This window comes from Triticum aestivum, unplaced genomic scaffold (genome assembly GCF_018294505.1).
Source record: "Triticum aestivum cultivar Chinese Spring unplaced genomic scaffold, IWGSC CS RefSeq v2.1 scaffold86462, whole genome shotgun sequence".
In the NCBI taxonomy this organism is placed as follows: domain Eukaryota; kingdom Viridiplantae; phylum Streptophyta; class Magnoliopsida; order Poales; family Poaceae; genus Triticum; species Triticum aestivum.
Genome location: NW_025228512.1, coordinates 30,540 through 36,177, shown reverse-complemented (window position 1 = coordinate 36,177; position 5,638 = coordinate 30,540).

The following is a 5,638-nucleotide window of genomic DNA, read 5'->3' as shown; positions in this document are numbered from 1 at the left end:
TTTATGTAGACCCGACAGTGGGGGTGCGTCGAGAGGGTTTGCTGAAGAAAGAAACTTAAGCCCTCTTGTTGTGTTGAAGAAAAGAAATTGGAGCCTTTTTTTTTCTTTTCTTTTTTTGCACGCACAAAACGAAACATGTCAAGGGCGGTTGGTTGGACTTGTTTTTCGCGCGCGTGCAAGTTGTGTGCTATACGAAAACGGCCGTTTATTTTATTTCAAAAATCAATTCTTTTAAAGCTCCATCCGCGGCGTTGAAGGAGCGAGCGAGCGAGCGAGAGGAGGGCATGCGACTCGGTGGATTTCATTTTATTCTCGGCGAGATGGAGATGCTGAACAAGTTCCGTTTCTTTTTTTTCTTTTTCTTATTGTCATGAAGGGAAACGAGTTCCGTTTCCGAACGTCGTGATGGGCTTCCTTGTGCCGACTTTCTACGGCTTTGGGCCGTACGTGTATGCAGCTGAGTTACAGCCTCGGCCTCTCGCACAACAAACCGATCATGGAGCCTAAAAAAAAAAATCAAACCGGTCATGGAAGATACAGCGGCGGCCACGCTCCCCTACGACATCATCCTCGACATACTCCTCCGCGTCTCCACCGACTCCGCCGCCCTGTTCCGCTGCGCCGCGGCGAGCAAGCAGTGGCGCGCGTTCATCGCCGACCGCGCCTTCCTCAAACGCTGCTGGACGGAGAACGGTGGACGCCCGTCCTCCCACCTCGGCTACTTGATTCAGCAGCGACGCGACGAGGAGGACATCGACTCCCCCTACCCGCCGCTCTTTGTCCCGCCGTTGGAATCGATGCTCGGTGCCCGCCCCCGCCTCCTCACCGACTTCCTATCATGCGAGCCGGATGGCCTATTGGACGGTGCCCAGCCGCTTGCCGCGCGTCATGGCCTAGTCGTCGTGCGCCTCTTCCGCGGTGTCCGCGGCAATGCGGTCCACATGGCCGTCTGCGACCTACCCGCCGGCACCTGCAACATGCTTCCCGAGCTGCGGCTCAGGTGTGAAGCTTCCTCCATCAGCTGCACAATTTTAGCCGCTCAAGACTATCCATCCTCCTCCTTGGAAGCGAAACGTCCGTCGTCTCTGGATCTGGGATACTACTCGGCGGTTTTTAAGCTGCTAACCCTTGTCGTCAGCGGCCACAAGGGCGACCACAGCGAGGAGTGCAACCTCTACACCTTCTCGTCCGCAGAGCTTACCTGGGGTTCACCCACAAAGTGTTTCGACAAGATGTCGGGGATCAGCAGGGGCGGCTTTTCGATGCTACAACAGAAACATGACAACCCCGTCGTGTGTCGTGGCGTGGTGCACTGGCTCGCCTGGTACTTATCGGAAGCCGGAGCCTCACCAAAATATTACTCCTTAGACGTGAGCGCCGAGACCTATCTCATCTCCTTGACAGAGATCTCGGGCCCTGTGCACAGATATGGCTATAATGGCAAGATGCTGCCGATTCTCGGCGTCTCTGCGGATGGGTCTCTCGCCATGTTTCGCCAGCGCAAAGAACTTGACATCATAGAGATGTGGACACGGGAAAGTGGAGTCTGGCTCTACACCAAGGGCATCAAGTTCAATGTTGGGATTCGCCCTTGTGCACGCATGTGGCCTGAAGAGAAGGGTGGAACTTTTCTCATTGTAGACAATTCATGGTGTGTGCGAAGGGTTGATATCGCAAACTTAAGAACGGAAGTGGAAAAATTCCCCGGCGGCATAGGTTTGGAAGCCATGCCTGTGAACGTGGACTGGCCCGTTTTGTTCTTGTCTCTGCTCGGTTAACTACGACTACATAGATGTAAGTGTTATGAGTAAATTGCATGTTTATTTAGGTCTTATTAGTTTCCCAAGTATTTATGATCCAAAGAAATTTGGTTATTATGGTTTTATGAAAATATTGACATCATATATGTAGGCTTGTTGCTATATTAGTATAGGGGGACGAAAGCCTATTTCGAGGATATATATAGGCTTCAATTTTACCTTAATATGCGTTATATTTGGGCATGTAATATAACATGCTCTATATCTCATTACGTTTTCCGTTTCATAAAAATAAAATATCTCACTACACTTTTTTGCTTAAAAGAATTGATGGCATGATCAATTTTCACCTTATATAGTTTCCTACTTCTAATTATACGTGTCCTACTTTTTAAGAGAACGTTTAAAGTGCTTCCGTGATCATCAATACGTGCATGTCACTAGTACTAGTAGTAATGGGTGCAATACACCAGCACGCTCTCTCATTGGTATTATAATGTTACTAATGACAGGCTCAATGTACAATGAGGAGCCACCCGTGCATGACGCTAGGCATAGTAGTCACGCCTGCCTTGCCGCCCGAGACCGTCACATCGGCTTCCAGCCTCTGGAAGCGGAGCAGCAAGATCTTCGACGCCACTATCCTTGGCAGCCTCGCGGGCCTCGTTGTTCTCCTCCCACAAGGGACGGAACCAGGAATTGACCCCCCCTGCTCATTAAGGTGTCTTAGGGCATCTCCAACGCCAGCCCCTGAAATGTTGAAATACGTCTGGATCCCTTTTGTCATCTAACGAAAACCTAGATAAATCTATTTAGCATTCCGAATGTATGAATTACAGTTTTCAAGAGACAAATGTGGGGGAGCTTTGCGGGAATCCGGCACATGCACGGTTGATAGGGATGGCAGTTTTGCCCATAGGTATGGGTACCCACGGGTACCCTACCTGAAAACAATGGTATGGGCAAGACATTGAGAGATTTTATACCCATGTGTAATGGGTATCCATACCCACAAAATATATGGGTAGGATATTGCGCCCATGGACAACCCAATGAATACCCCGAGAAAGTTAATAAATGAAAATAACTCATATGAGATGTGGGGTCATCATCCAACTCCTATGGCCCACCCTAGTCTCGATTCCTTAAATCGGGCATAGCTCAAAGGCCCATAATCACTCGCCACTCCTCATATGTTCCGTTGAAAAGATGAAATCTTGACTCTTGGCTATCAAACTCCTGTTCAACTCTCGAACCAGCGATCGCCCATTCCCACCACCACCTCCCACTGTACCAGGCTTCCACCAACCGCCGCTCATACTCCCTTGATGCCTCCAAGAGGCCACCCACCGTGGCAGCCGATGTGAGTGCTATATTACTCGCCCATGATCACTTGAATTTTAAACTCATTTCTCTACTTTTTAAAAATTTAAATGCTATATATTATACCCACTGGATACCCATTTGGTATAGGATACCGGATGGGCATGGGCATGGGTATTGAAATGGGTGGGCATAGAAAGCTTCTATGGGTATGGGTTTCGGCAGAAGGATGTTGTACCCGCCCATACCCTACCCATTGCCATCCCTCGGTCCCACTCTTCTCTCGCTTCCCCCCAATGCCAGATAAGGCTGCAGATTGCCAGTGGAGTGGAGTGAAGTGGCTAGGGTTTGGTCCGATGCAGAAGGGGGAAAATATCTGTGGGGTCGGGTGGGCCAGCGACGGCTGGGGTCGACGTGGTGGACGTGTCCGGGCACACCCGTATCCGCCCCATATTTGGGATGGATATGAGGGACCCCGGTCAGCCCAAGTGTTTGAGGCCCGATTCAGGCGCTCGTCTGGGTTGCATTTTCGTGAGCGATCAGTGACTGGGACGTCCGCCCAGGTGTTTGAGACGGTTTTCGGCACCGGGCTGTAGATGCTCTAAAGGGCATGGAAAATACTACATGCTTGTTGGGGATACACATAACAGGTAGGCCCACGAAGGGTCGAAATATCATGAAGCATGGGGTCCACACATCATATGGGTTCAGATAAATCTCATACAGTGTACTATTCACTCGGACATATCAACGTATCGTCCACTCTGAAGACGGTTAACCACTCTGACGTATGGCTCACTCGGAAGACAGTCAACCACTCAGTCGTATGGCTCACTCGAATATGCGAAGACCAAACAATCGACAAGGCAGTCGAAGCATCATTCTCATAGTGGAGGTTTCGTAGTGGGCTGACATTATGACATTCATGCCCCTCTTTGTAACATAGGAGGTGAGGGGGTGGCGCACTCTATATAAGCCACCCCCACCACTAGACTAAGGGGCTCTTCTCTGATTCCTCCCCCTGGCTCTCTCCCTCGCCATTAGTCTCAGGACTAAGCTCAGTCATGGGATTTGTTCCTCTCTCTCACACACACATTGTAATCTCTGAATACATACTCAGATAAAACAAAACCTCTCCGGAGCACGAGACGTAGGGTTGTTATCTCCACCGCGAGAGGCCCGGACTCGCTAAAATCACCGCGTCACCCATATGCATCTCGATATATCATGCTCCTTTACCCTATCCCTTATAATTGTCGAAATCGTTCCCACGACAGAAGAAGGATCTATGGACGGTGTCTAGTTTTTTGTTAATCTTCTGATGGATTCTAAAGACGGACATGAAGTGGGTAACAAGGGCGTCGAGAGTAGAGGAAATGAGAGTGAGACGAGTGCCGCAGGAAAGATGCTTCGCGGCCCATCCAGAGAGGTACTTTAGAAAGCGTTGGATGATAGGTTCAAAAGCGGAGGACGAGAGGCGCTGCAGGTAATGGATGTAGCAGTAGCGTGTGTCTTTGGCAGGCGTTGCAACTACCGCTCCACCCGGCCTGTACCATAGGGCCCACTTATCAGCAACGCGTGGTATGCACACCGGCGCTACTACTAATATGTATATGTAGTGTGGGGCTGTGTGCCGCGCTACTACTACTTAACAATAGTGTGGGGCTCTTACCCCATGCTATTGCTTAGCATGTACCTGTAAGGTATTTCCTAGTAGTGTCTAATTCTAACATAGGTGTTACAGTGCCGGGTCGTCTGAACCTTGGCCAACTCTTCTTCCTGGCATGCACAAAAGGTATAGAAAGAGTGATCTCTCTAAGCCTTTGCCTTCGCGCAAATGAGAATATGTGTTTGCTTTCCACACAACGCAATTTCTCGACTGTTTGCTGCATTGTCCCTGTCTGCTACATTGCCGTGCCCATCACTACATCAACAACACGTGTCGAGTATGAGTCGAGCCTACGCCGGTCCGCATTTTGTAACGTTGTTCCACTACAACCAAAAAATACACGGATGTTGGAAATTATACTAAGTATTTAGAATGCAACCTCCTGCTAAATTTTGGAATCAAAACACTACAATGTAAATGCTCCAATAATATGAAGATATCTTTACTGTATAAGTTTGGTGGTCTACATTGTTGTCCGGTTTCATGGCTGTGTGGCGTGATTTGTCTAGTGGGGGCACCAAGCTAAGCGTGCAAGGAGAAGTTACGTAGAAATAGTGCCCGTGGGACACACGAGTAGGATTACTGTACCAGAAGACTGGCCGGTGACTTCCTTTGCAAATACACGAGTTTAATTGAGCAGCCACCCAGTCTTCTCAGCCGACGACCAAAGATATTATTTTTTGTGGTTAAGTAACCACTTGTGCTGGTATCCATGAAGCTGGTCCAGATTTCATCCGGAACAATACTCCAGCCAAACATCCGTCAATGTCATGTGAGTGTCGTGGCATTCCTTAAACGTGGAGAAAATTTTGGCTCCATGTCGCCACATGAATGCGCCGAGCACAACGACGGCGACGGATACAGTAGCAGCAGTTGAATAATCTTT